The sequence below is a fragment of the Saccostrea echinata genome, unplaced genomic scaffold (genome assembly GCF_033153115.1).
Source record: "Saccostrea echinata isolate AGI-Se365-2 ecotype Australia unplaced genomic scaffold, CSIRO_AGI_Sech_v1 ptg000330l, whole genome shotgun sequence".
Classification (NCBI taxonomy): domain Eukaryota; kingdom Metazoa; phylum Mollusca; class Bivalvia; order Ostreida; family Ostreidae; genus Saccostrea; species Saccostrea echinata.
In genome coordinates this window covers 1-13,063 of record NW_026890078.1, presented here as the reverse complement: position 1 = coordinate 13,063, position 13,063 = coordinate 1, and the positions used below count along the sequence as shown (strand labels likewise).

General features: G+C 34.0%; 8 non-coding genes across 8 annotated transcripts; all 8 read right to left on the bottom strand.

The window, feature by feature from the left end:
- Positions 1-4,687: 4,687 nt before the first annotated feature.
- Positions 4,688-4,798, bottom strand: LOC133178018 (U6 spliceosomal RNA). The gene has a single exon (XR_009719940.1). It is a non-coding gene; the product is annotated as a U6 spliceosomal RNA (small nuclear RNA).
- A 1,210-nt stretch (positions 4,799-6,008) lies between these two features.
- On the bottom strand, positions 6,009-6,172 carry LOC133178021 (U1 spliceosomal RNA). Its single transcript, XR_009719943.1, has one exon. It is a non-coding gene; the product is annotated as a U1 spliceosomal RNA (small nuclear RNA).
- Positions 6,173-6,840: 668 nt separating this feature from the next.
- Positions 6,841-6,949, bottom strand: LOC133178017 (U6 spliceosomal RNA). The gene has a single exon (XR_009719939.1). It is a non-coding gene; the product is annotated as a U6 spliceosomal RNA (small nuclear RNA).
- A 1,210-nt stretch (positions 6,950-8,159) lies between these two features.
- LOC133178020 (U1 spliceosomal RNA) lies at positions 8,160-8,323 on the bottom strand. The gene has a single exon (XR_009719942.1). It is a non-coding gene; the product is annotated as a U1 spliceosomal RNA (small nuclear RNA).
- A 668-nt stretch (positions 8,324-8,991) lies between these two features.
- LOC133178016 (U6 spliceosomal RNA) lies at positions 8,992-9,100 on the bottom strand. The gene has a single exon (XR_009719938.1). It is a non-coding gene; the product is annotated as a U6 spliceosomal RNA (small nuclear RNA).
- Positions 9,101-10,310: 1,210 nt separating this feature from the next.
- On the bottom strand, positions 10,311-10,474 carry LOC133178019 (U1 spliceosomal RNA). The gene has a single exon (XR_009719941.1). It is a non-coding gene; the product is annotated as a U1 spliceosomal RNA (small nuclear RNA).
- A 668-nt stretch (positions 10,475-11,142) lies between these two features.
- LOC133178022 (U6 spliceosomal RNA) lies at positions 11,143-11,251 on the bottom strand. The gene has a single exon (XR_009719944.1). It is a non-coding gene; the product is annotated as a U6 spliceosomal RNA (small nuclear RNA).
- A 1,210-nt stretch (positions 11,252-12,461) lies between these two features.
- LOC133178014 (U1 spliceosomal RNA) lies at positions 12,462-12,625 on the bottom strand. Its single transcript, XR_009719937.1, has one exon. It is a non-coding gene; the product is annotated as a U1 spliceosomal RNA (small nuclear RNA).
- Positions 12,626-13,063: the final 438 nt, after the last annotated feature.

The window sequence follows — 13,063 nt, the reverse complement described above, 5'->3', positions numbered from 1 at the left end:
CCAGAAAAAATAGTTCCTTAAAAGCCATGCTTAATATTCAAAGAAAATTGAGAAAATAAGTTGATGGTAGATACTGAAATTGCTTAAAACACAAAAGGAGCCCAGAGTTGGGGGATTCAAATATTTTAACAGAAAGAAAAAAATCTATTTATAATATGGAACTACAATCGACTAAGTTCATTTTCATTGGTCGATCATCCTTGAAAGGAGGCGTAAGTGAGACTTGAAATTAATTCTGATTGGTCAAAAATACAGAAGTGATACCATAAGAAGATGTAAAGGAGAATTACAATTCAAGACAGTGAGGTTGAAATTAACACTTTACTGACTGTTGCAAAGTGAAATTAATAAAACCTGATGACAACGAAATAAACCTGCATGATGATTAATAGAATTTGACAAACGAGAGAGATATTAAACAAAAGAAAAAAAATATGGTTAGATTTTTTTGGTCTTATTCTGAATAAAATAATATACATTCAATTTGATGAGTTTTTCTTTGAATTTTGTATGAAACCACTTGTATAATGTGTCAAGAATGAAAAACCCACTGGGATTCGAACCCAGGTCTCTTGCCAGTAAATTAGGCAAGCGTGTTACCACTACACCATAGGAATTTAAAAAGACACAAAATACAAGGATTTGAGCTAAGAATATATATTCAAAATAATAAAATAAAGGCCAAATGAGCCTGGAAATGAGTAAAAGTGTAAGAAATGAACAGACAAGAATGAGAAAAAAATTCCCTTTTTGCCTTAAATTAGTGAAATTAATGCATAATTAATCAGCAAAAATATGCATTTTAAATCATTAAAATCAAAAATAAAAAATGGATATATTCACTTCAAAATTGGTGCAAATATAGAAAAAACATTCCTATAATTAAATCATTTTTGATTATGTAAAAATACCCCTTTCTTTCCTTTTTTCTCTCCCTTTTCTTCCCCCTTCTCTCCTTCCCCTTCCCTGGAAATGTGGGACAATACCACGAAGATTGCGCGGGATCCTTTGCGCTACTAGCTGTGCAATCTTCGTGGTGAAGTTCCACTTTTTAGACCAATCAGAGGGTTGGATTTGTCCCACTTTTGTCCCACTTCTGTTCCACTTCTAATCAATCGACCAATCAGAGTAAGCCTACAAGTCAGAATTAGGACAGCCGCCATATTGGATAAGTCGCATAACATATAGTGAAAAATAAAAAGTTGAATTTCTTGATTATACATCGGAGTTAGAGTTCAAATTTAGTACCGGTGGATTCAGCTAAAAAAGGTTAGTAATACTGAAGCGAAGTACCATTGGAGAAATTGCTCTGATATCGATATTGAGAGGTTGTAAATAGAGGAAATTCGATTCGACGCATGTTGTTTACAACTTATAAAATACAAAAAAGTAACCGTTTTGCATTGTAAAAAGTTGTTAAATTCCATTGATCTTATCACAATTCATAACCTCGTAAATGCATGTCGTAGTAGATGACGATTCAATGTGTGTTTTATGTGCAAACTGACCTCGTACCATACCGAAGATTTCTGGCAACATGTGTACATTGTTGTGCATTGATTGAAAACGCCGATTGATTGATTTTTGTATGAAACTACACTGATTTTTATGTGAAATCACCTGATTTAAATCTGATTTCTTACTATGTACACACGGTCTCACTTAGTATAACATGTAACTATGATTTACAGCATGATTTTGTTGTTGACCTGTTTTCATTGTGTACATTTGTTAAAAACGCCGAATCAATGAAACTTGAGGGAAACTGAGCTGATTTAAATGTTAAAACAATTGATTCTAGTCTAATTTCATGCTGTATACACACAGTACTAGTAAGCACAGTGTATAACAGTGTTAAATGTGTATACCATAATGCATTATACCTATCTGCTAGTTTACTCCATTTGACACCTTCTTGTATGTATACAAGACAAAGGGCTAAGAATGTTTTTAGTCTTAGTTTTGATAAAATATTAAAGAATAATTAGAAATCTTGCATTTTCAGCCCCACAGAGTGCCTGGTGAGTGAACAGACTTGTACGCCATACTAGTAACAAGTTGGTACATAATTCCCTTTGGAACACCTTGTAGACCCCACCCTCCAGTACCCCTGGGGCCACACCGGTAAGCTGAATGGGATGAAATACCTTCACTCGAAGACAGACAAGGATCCCGAATAAGTCTCGGTTGTTCGAACCTTCATCGCAGACTGTGGAAACAGTAAGTAGCATTACATATTACATGTTACAAAAATACCTTTGATGTTTGAAGAGTATAAACAGATTATACCTACACGGCTATGTAAAATAATGAGAAAAACATTGATATAGCTTCATATATGATTGTGTAAATTTTGAAAAAATTGTAACTGAATGTGATTGCATAGTTGATTAAAACAATGTATCATAAACATATGAAATACAGGTACATGCAGCTCAATAATTGTTCTATTTTACAGGGACAGGAGGCAAAAGTAGATGTAGGAGCACGTTCATTATTGAGGAATTTAAGCATCAAGTCTCCAAGTGACAACCAGTTAGTCTGTGCTGCCAGCCCTGACAAGATAAGAGACCTTAAGGGCACTGACACCTCAGTGTTTGTGTGCGGCTTGTACCCAAGACTGCGAACCAGTTTAATGTGAAGATGTGCACTCAACAACCCCAGTCTGCTGTCATAATACCATAGACAGTCACTGTCCAGCTAACATGTGTCATTTACTCCCCTTGATGTGCCTTAAAATGCCTCTCAGATACCAAGGTCCATAGTTGTACTAAGAAAAGTTCACTGAGACTTATACAGAAAAAAAAAAAAAAGAACCAGTGAAAATTGTGGAGAAAGTGTAACAACCATTTCTAAGAAGTGTTGGGCATTACAAACTAGGTTAACTTTGTATAAAAAAAGACTTTGGAAAGAAACTTTTAATGCTGCCTAGTATTATCTGTTTTTACAGCATAATTCTAGAAGGTCCCAAGCCCTTATAAAGCAGAGGGAAAGTTTCTGATCCAAAATAAATAAATATCAAATCATTTGGTTGTTTTCTTTAAAATATTGCATAAAAACACATGTATAAAGTGTCAGGAATAAACCCACTGGGATTCGAACCCAGGTCTCTTGCCAATACAATAGAAAATCATGTTACAACTACACCATTAGATTTTAAAAGGACTCAAATTACACAAAGATCTGACATTTGAAATATGATGTAAGGAATAAAGTTAAATTAGCTTTCAGTTGAGTGAAATTTTGTAAAAAGGGTACAAAATATTTTATTAAAAGAAAAACCCTTGGAATATTACATGTACAACCTGTTGTCCACTAGAGAAGAAAAATTCCCTAAAATTTTGGAGAGTATATAATTTTTATAAAGGAATTGTTACATATTATCTTTCACATGGTAGCGTACACCTGAAAAGAAAACAACATTTCCTAGATTTTGTATAGCCCCTGTTCTAGGATGGCCATCCGTGGAGAGCCTACAATTCCACCTTTAAAAACCACTGACACTTGACGTTTAATATTTTTTCTCTTCACAAACAAAAACTTCTACTTAATAAAACACTAAGCTTGTGACTTATTTGGTATGTATGTTCATTTTTTTTTATTATAGTATTTGTGTGTGTGTGGTATGACAAATACATAACATCAAGTACACTCGAAATGAAATATATACTTTCCACGTAAACATCCTGTGTGTACCTCCTAAAATGGCTTCCCATACCCAGAAAAAATAGTTCCTTAAAAGCCATGCTTAATATTCAAAGAAAATTGAGAAAATAAGTTGATGGTAGATACTGAAATTGCTTAAAACACAAAAGGAGCCCAGAGTTGGGGGATTCAAATATTTTAACAGAAAGAAAAAAATCTATTTATAATATGGAACTACAATCGACTAAGTTCATTTTCATTGGTCGATCATCCTTGAAAGGAGGCGTAAGTGAGACTTGAAATTAATTCTGATTGGTCAAAAATACAGAAGTGATACCATAAGAAGATGTAAAGGAGAATTACAATTCAAGACAGTGAGGTTGAAATTAACACTTTACTGACTGTTGCAAAGTGAAATTAATAAAACCTGATGACAACGAAATAAACCTGCATGATGATTAATAGAATTTGACAAACGAGAGAGATATTAAACAAAAGAAAAAAAATATGGTTAGATTTTTTTGGTCTTATTCTGAATAAAATAATATACATTCAATTTGATGAGTTTTTCTTTGAATTTTGTATGAAACCACTTGTATAATGTGTCAAGAATGAAAAACCCACTGGGATTCGAACCCAGGTCTCTTGCCAGTAAATTAGGCAAGCGTGTTACCACTACACCATAGGAATTTAAAAAGACACAAAATACAAGGATTTGAGCTAAGAATATATATTCAAAATAATAAAATAAAGGCCAAATGAGCCTGGAAATGAGTAAAAGTGTAAGAAATGAACAGACAAGAATGAGAAAAAAATTCCCTTTTTGCCTTAAATTAGTGAAATTAATGCATAATTAATCAGCAAAAATATGCATTTTAAATCATTAAAATCAAAAATAAAAAATGGATATATTCACTTCAAAATTGGTGCAAATATAGAAAAAACATTCCTATAATTAAATCATTTTTGATTATGTAAAAATACCCCTTTCTTTCCTTTTTTCTCTCCCTTTTCTTCCCCCTTCTCTCCTTCCCCTTCCCTGGAAATGTGGGACAATACCACGAAGATTGCGCGGGATCCTTTGCGCAGGGGCCATGCTAATCTTCTCTGTATCGTTCCAATTTTAATATATGTACTGCCGAAAAGCAAGTACAATACCTACTACTTTTTGCAACATATAAATACTATGGAACAGAGAGTAATATGAAATAGCCCTTTTAAATATTTGCATACTGTAAACAGCTGAAGAAACGTTAATACTACGTAACAGGAAAGGTAACTGCTACACATGTGCCTATGTGACTTACACATGTGCACACATGTGTAATGAATAAAAGGAAGGAAATAAAAATTAACTGGAGTGAGGGGGTGAATGGGGGTGGGGGGAGGGGTCATTGTGCAAGAAAAAAATCGATAGCTTTATTTAGAAAGCTAAAAACAAAGGAAAATAAAAGTAAATAATTCTAATTTTATCATATTTCATATCTATCAAGTTTTGCACTGAATTCTTATAATCCAGCTACAACCACGATTTTCTCCGATGCCCAGAAAAATGACTGTCGCATATATTATTGAGATATGGTTGGTCAATGCGCAGAATGATTAAATGATATTATCGAGAATGGTGAACGCGATTCTAACTAGTTGAAGTAAATTGAAAGGGAAAATAAAATTCACTAACCTTATATTACTTGCTCTTCGAGTCCTTATCAATTTTTATAGAATTTAATTTCCAACACGTAATCCAATGCACATTTAGCCAAAAAAATGACATCGCTGCTGTATGAAATTGACATCCACTTTGATATATGAACAATTTCCTTTCACTTCCTTACACTGAATAAGAAATATTCACAAGAAAATTGGATTCTAAACTTCTCTGACGACCGCATGACAATCTCCACACTTTTGTTGTCACGGACACGACGTCACAGTAGGCATTACGTGAACCAAAGGCTACGGTCAAAGGGACGTAACTCCATCTTACTTGTATGCACATTTTTTCACGTGATCCCCGGATAACGTAAAGACACTAAGTACGCGTGTGTAAAAATAGAAGAACATGATTTTTTTATTAAATATAATTGAAAATACACACAAACAAACCAAAAACAAAGCAATAAAAATAAAATGAAATAAAATAACAAATATAGCTATACTGAGCTATTGAATCATAACAAACTAATTCATATAAAAATTGATTAACAATAACAAGAATAGAATAAACGTCTTAAATATCTACATGCAGTAAATAAAATTCATGCACAATGATACTGAAATTGTAAAAATATTAATTACTATTGCAGTTTTATATATGTGATAGGGTGTGGATAGTTTTTTCTCTTATTCTACATTTATTTATCCAGGGGTAAGCGCGAACGCAGACCCCCACACTTAAAAATTACGTGCCCGAGTCGCCCGCATTTGGGGCGATCGCAGGGTTCAGCCGATCCGGAGTGCAATGGAAAGGCCTCGCCCTGGAGGGACCCCCTACTTGATCAGGGTGCCCTCTGCACCAGGTAAGTATGAAAAGTGTAGTTGATACAGAAACTTAAAACTATGGCGCTGCGCAGAAAATTTGTGTTTAAGAGACCAGGGACGGTTTTATAGAATCAATGTCGCACGGATAGGCCTAAAAATGCAACATCCCCCTCCCAAATCACGCGCTCACCTTTAAATTTGACCTCTGTGTAGCAATCGCATATTTTACCTATCCTCATACATCTTTCCTACACATACTCCGTTTTTCTAAATGCGACGTACTGTCAACGTTTTCCATTCGTACTCTCAGCGTTTTAGTACTATCACCTGTATACCATATATAGTGCACTAGAATTTAAAGATCATTAATCTATTGATAAATAGAAATGACAATTAATAAGCAAAATATGAAAAAAAAAAAAAAAAAGAAAGAAAGAAAAGAAAAAGAAAGAACAAAAATAAAGAAAATGATAAATAGTAGTGTCTATCAACTCCCCCCCCCCCTCCCCCCCTCCCGTTTGATTTAATTTTGTTGACTTCCTTTTGATTTATTTAAGAAATAATAATTAGTAATAATCAATATATATATATGGAATTCTTCCAAAACTTGCGTATCGTTCCAATTTTAAAAATAGGATAGACACTACATTGAAAATTGGCACAAAATACAGAAAATATAAAGAGAACAAATTTAAAAACTTTTTTAAAAATGAAAAAAATATGGAACGCTTCACGAATTTGCGTGTCATCCTTGCGCAGGGGCCATGCTAATCTTCTCTGTATCGTTCCAATTTTAATATATGTACTGCCGAAAAGCAAGTACAATACCTACTACTTTTTGCAACATATAAATACTATGGAACAGAGAGTAATATGAAATAGCCCTTTTAAATATTTGCATACTGTAAACAGCTGAAGAAACGTTAATACTACGTAACAGGAAAGGTAACTGCTACACATGTGCCTATGTGACTTACACATGTGCACACATGTGTAATGAATAAAAGGAAGGAAATAAAAATTAACTGGAGTGAGGGGGTGAATGGGGGTGGGGGGAGGGGTCATTGTGCAAGAAAAAAATCGATAGCTTTATTTAGAAAGCTAAAAACAAAGGAAAATAAAAGTAAATAATTCTAATTTTATCATATTTCATATCTATCAAGTTTTGCACTGAATTCTTATAATCCAGCTACAACCACGATTTTCTCCGATGCCCAGAAAAATGACTGTCGCATATATTATTGAGATATGGTTGGTCAATGCGCAGAATGATTAAATGATATTATCGAGAATGGTGAACGCGATTCTAACTAGTTGAAGTAAATTGAAAGGGAAAATAAAATTCACTAACCTTATATTACTTGCTCTTCGAGTCCTTATCAATTTTTATAGAATTTAATTTCCAACACGTAATCCAATGCACATTTAGCCAAAAAAATGACATCGCTGCTGTATGAAATTGACATCCACTTTGATATATGAACAATTTCCTTTCACTTCCTTACACTGAATAAGAAATATTCACAAGAAAATTGGATTCTAAACTTCTCTGACGACCGCATGACAATCTCCACACTTTTGTTGTCACGGACACGACGTCACAGTAGGCATTACGTGAACCAAAGGCTACGGTCAAAGGGACGTAACTCCATCTTACTTGTATGCACATTTTTTCACGTGATCCCCGGATAACGTAAAGACACTAAGTACGCGTGTGTAAAAATAGAAGAACATGATTTTTTTATTAAATATAATTGAAAATACACACAAACAAACCAAAAACAAAGCAATAAAAATAAAATGAAATAAAATAACAAATATAGCTATACTGAGCTATTGAATCATAACAAACTAATTCATATAAAAATTGATTAACAATAACAAGAATAGAATAAACGTCTTAAATATCTACATGCAGTAAATAAAATTCATGCACAATGATACTGAAATTGTAAAAATATTAATTACTATTGCAGTTTTATATATGTGATAGGGTGTGGATAGTTTTTTCTCTTATTCTACATTTATTTATCCAGGGGTAAGCGCGAACGCAGACCCCCACACTTAAAAATTACGTGCCCGAGTCGCCCGCATTTGGGGCGATCGCAGGGTTCAGCCGATCCGGAGTGCAATGGAAAGGCCTCGCCCTGGAGGGACCCCCTACTTGATCAGGGTGCCCTCTGCACCAGGTAAGTATGAAAAGTGTAGTTGATACAGAAACTTAAAACTATGGCGCTGCGCAGAAAATTTGTGTTTAAGAGACCAGGGACGGTTTTATAGAATCAATGTCGCACGGATAGGCCTAAAAATGCAACATCCCCCTCCCAAATCACGCGCTCACCTTTAAATTTGACCTCTGTGTAGCAATCGCATATTTTACCTATCCTCATACATCTTTCCTACACATACTCCGTTTTTCTAAATGCGACGTACTGTCAACGTTTTCCATTCGTACTCTCAGCGTTTTAGTACTATCACCTGTATACCATATATAGTGCACTAGAATTTAAAGATCATTAATCTATTGATAAATAGAAATGACAATTAATAAGCAAAATATGAAAAAAAAAAAAAAAAAGAAAGAAAGAAAAGAAAAAGAAAGAACAAAAATAAAGAAAATGATAAATAGTAGTGTCTATCAACTCCCCCCCCCCCTCCCCCCCTCCCGTTTGATTTAATTTTGTTGACTTCCTTTTGATTTATTTAAGAAATAATAATTAGTAATAATCAATATATATATATGGAATTCTTCCAAAACTTGCGTATCGTTCCAATTTTAAAAATAGGATAGACACTACATTGAAAATTGGCACAAAATACAGAAAATATAAAGAGAACAAATTTAAAAACTTTTTTAAAAATGAAAAAAATATGGAACGCTTCACGAATTTGCGTGTCATCCTTGCGCAGGGGCCATGCTAATCTTCTCTGTATCGTTCCAATTTTAATATATGTACTGCCGAAAAGCAAGTACAATACCTACTACTTTTTGCAACATATAAATACTATGGAACAGAGAGTAATATGAAATAGCCCTTTTAAATATTTGCATACTGTAAACAGCTGAAGAAACGTTAATACTACGTAACAGGAAAGGTAACTGCTACACATGTGCCTATGTGACTTACACATGTGCACACATGTGTAATGAATAAAAGGAAGGAAATAAAAATTAACTGGAGTGAGGGGGTGAATGGGGGTGGGGGGAGGGGTCATTGTGCAAGAAAAAAATCGATAGCTTTATTTAGAAAGCTAAAAACAAAGGAAAATAAAAGTAAATAATTCTAATTTTATCATATTTCATATCTATCAAGTTTTGCACTGAATTCTTATAATCCAGCTACAACCACGATTTTCTCCGATGCCCAGAAAAATGACTGTCGCATATATTATTGAGATATGGTTGGTCAATGCGCAGAATGATTAAATGATATTATCGAGAATGGTGAACGCGATTCTAACTAGTTGAAGTAAATTGAAAGGGAAAATAAAATTCACTAACCTTATATTACTTGCTCTTCGAGTCCTTATCAATTTTTATAGAATTTAATTTCCAACACGTAATCCAATGCACATTTAGCCAAAAAAATGACATCGCTGCTGTATGAAATTGACATCCACTTTGATATATGAACAATTTCCTTTCACTTCCTTACACTGAATAAGAAATATTCACAAGAAAATTGGATTCTAAACTTCTCTGACGACCGCATGACAATCTCCACACTTTTGTTGTCACGGACACGACGTCACAGTAGGCATTACGTGAACCAAAGGCTACGGTCAAAGGGACGTAACTCCATCTTACTTGTATGCACATTTTTTCACGTGATCCCCGGATAACGTAAAGACACTAAGTACGCGTGTGTAAAAATAGAAGAACATGATTTTTTTATTAAATATAATTGAAAATACACACAAACAAACCAAAAACAAAGCAATAAAAATAAAATGAAATAAAATAACAAATATAGCTATACTGAGCTATTGAATCATAACAAACTAATTCATATAAAAATTGATTAACAATAACAAGAATAGAATAAACGTCTTAAATATCTACATGCAGTAAATAAAATTCATGCACAATGATACTGAAATTGTAAAAATATTAATTACTATTGCAGTTTTATATATGTGATAGGGTGTGGATAGTTTTTTCTCTTATTCTACATTTATTTATCCAGGGGTAAGCGCGAACGCAGACCCCCACACTTAAAAATTACGTGCCCGAGTCGCCCGCATTTGGGGCGATCGCAGGGTTCAGCCGATCCGGAGTGCAATGGAAAGGCCTCGCCCTGGAGGGACCCCCTACTTGATCAGGGTGCCCTCTGCACCAGGTAAGTATGAAAAGTGTAGTTGATACAGAAACTTAAAACTATGGCGCTGCGCAGAAAATTTGTGTTTAAGAGACCAGGGACGGTTTTATAGAATCAATGTCGCACGGATAGGCCTAAAAATGCAACATCCCCCTCCCAAATCACGCGCTCACCTTTAAATTTGACCTCTGTGTAGCAATCGCATATTTTACCTATCCTCATACATCTTTCCTACACATACTCCGTTTTTCTAAATGCGACGTACTGTCAACGTTTTCCATTCGTACTCTCAGCGTTTTAGTACTATCACCTGTATACCATATATAGTGCACTAGAATTTAAAGATCATTAATCTATTGATAAATAGAAATGACAATTAATAAGCAAAATATGAAAAAAAAAAAAAAAAAGAAAGAAAGAAAAGAAAAAGAAAGAACAAAAATAAAGAAAATGATAAATAGTAGTGTCTATCAACTCCCCCCCCCCCTCCCCCCCTCCCGTTTGATTTAATTTTGTTGACTTCCTTTTGATTTATTTAAGAAATAATAATTAGTAATAATCAATATATATATATGGAATTCTTCCAAAACTTGCGTATCGTTCCAATTTTAAAAATAGGATAGACACTACATTGAAAATTGGCACAAAATACAGAAAATATAAAGAGAACAAATTTAAAAACTTTTTTAAAAATGAAAAAAATATGGAACGCTTCACGAATTTGCGTGTCATCCTTGCGCAGGGGCCATGCTAATCTTCTCTGTATCGTTCCAATTTTAATATATGTACTGCCGAAAAGCAAGTACAATACCTACTACTTTTTGCAACATATAAATACTATGGAACAGAGAGTAATATGAAATAGCCCTTTTAAATATTTGCATACTGTAAACAGCTGAAGAAACGTTAATACTACGTAACAGGAAAGGTAACTGCTACACATGTGCCTATGTGACTTACACATGTGCACACATGTGTAATGAATAAAAGGAAGGAAATAAAAATTAACTGGAGTGAGGGGGTGAATGGGGGTGGGGGGAGGGGTCATTGTGCAAGAAAAAAATCGATAGCTTTATTTAGAAAGCTAAAAACAAAGGAAAATAAAAGTAAATAATTCTAATTTTATCATATTTCATATCTATCAAGTTTTGCACTGAATTCTTATAATCCAGCTACAACCACGATTTTCTCCGATGCCCAGAAAAATGACTGTCGCATATATTATTGAGATATGGTTGGTCAATGCGCAGAATGATTAAATGATATTATCGAGAATGGTGAACGCGATTCTAACTAGTTGAAGTAAATTGAAAGGGAAAATAAAATTCACTAACCTTATATTACTTGCTCTTCGAGTCCTTATCAATTTTTATAGAATTTAATTTCCAACACGTAATCCAATGCACATTTAGCCAAAAAAATGACATCGCTGCTGTATGAAATTGACATCCACTTTGATATATGAACAATTTCCTTTCACTTCCTTACACTGAATAAGAAATATTCACAAGAAAATTGGATTCTAAACTTCTCTGACGACCGCATGACAATCTCCACACTTTTGTTGTCACGGACACGACGTCACAGTAGGCATTACGTGAACCAAAGGCTACGGTCAAAGGGACGTAACTCCATCTTACTTGTATGCACATTTTTTCACGTGATCCCCGGATAACGTAAAGACACTAAGTACGCGTGTGTAAAAATAGAAGAACATGATTTTTTTATTAAATATAATTGAAAATACACACAAACAAACCAAAAACAAAGCAATAAAAATAAAATGAAATAAAATAACAAATATAGCTATACTGAGCTATTGAATCATAACAAACTAATTCATATAAAAATTGATTAACAATAACAAGAATAGAATAAACGTCTTAAATATCTACATGCAGTAAATAAAATTCATGCACAATGATACTGAAATTGTAAAAATATTAATTACTATTGCAGTTTTATATATGTGATAGGGTGTGGATAGTTTTTTCTCTTATTCTACATTTATTTATCCAGGGGTAAGCGCGAACGCAGACCCCCACACTTAAAAATTACGTGCCCGAGTCGCCCGCATTTGGGGCGATCGCAGGGTTCAGCCGATCCGGAGTGCAATGGAAAGGCCTCGCCCTGGAGGGACCCCCTACTTGATCAGGGTGCCCTCTGCACCAGGTAAGTATGAAAAGTGTAGTTGATACAGAAACTTAAAACTATGGCGCTGCGCAGAAAATTTGTGTTTAAGAGACCAGGGACGGTTTTATAGAATCAATGTCGCACGGATAGGCCTAAAAATGCAACATCCCCCTCCCAAATCACGCGCTCACCTTTAAATTTGACCTCTGTGTAGCAATCGCATATTTTACCTATCCTCATACATCTTTCCTACACATACTCCGTTTTTCTAAATGCGACGTACTGTCAACGTTTTCCATTCGTACTCTCAGCGTTTTAGTACTATCACCTGTATACCATATATAGTGCACTAGAATTTAAAGATCATTAATCTATTGATAAATAGAAATGACAATTAATAAGCAAAATATGAAAAAAAAAAAAAAAAAGAAAGAAAGAAAAGAAAAAGAAAGAACAAAAATAAAGAAAATGATAAATAGTAGTGT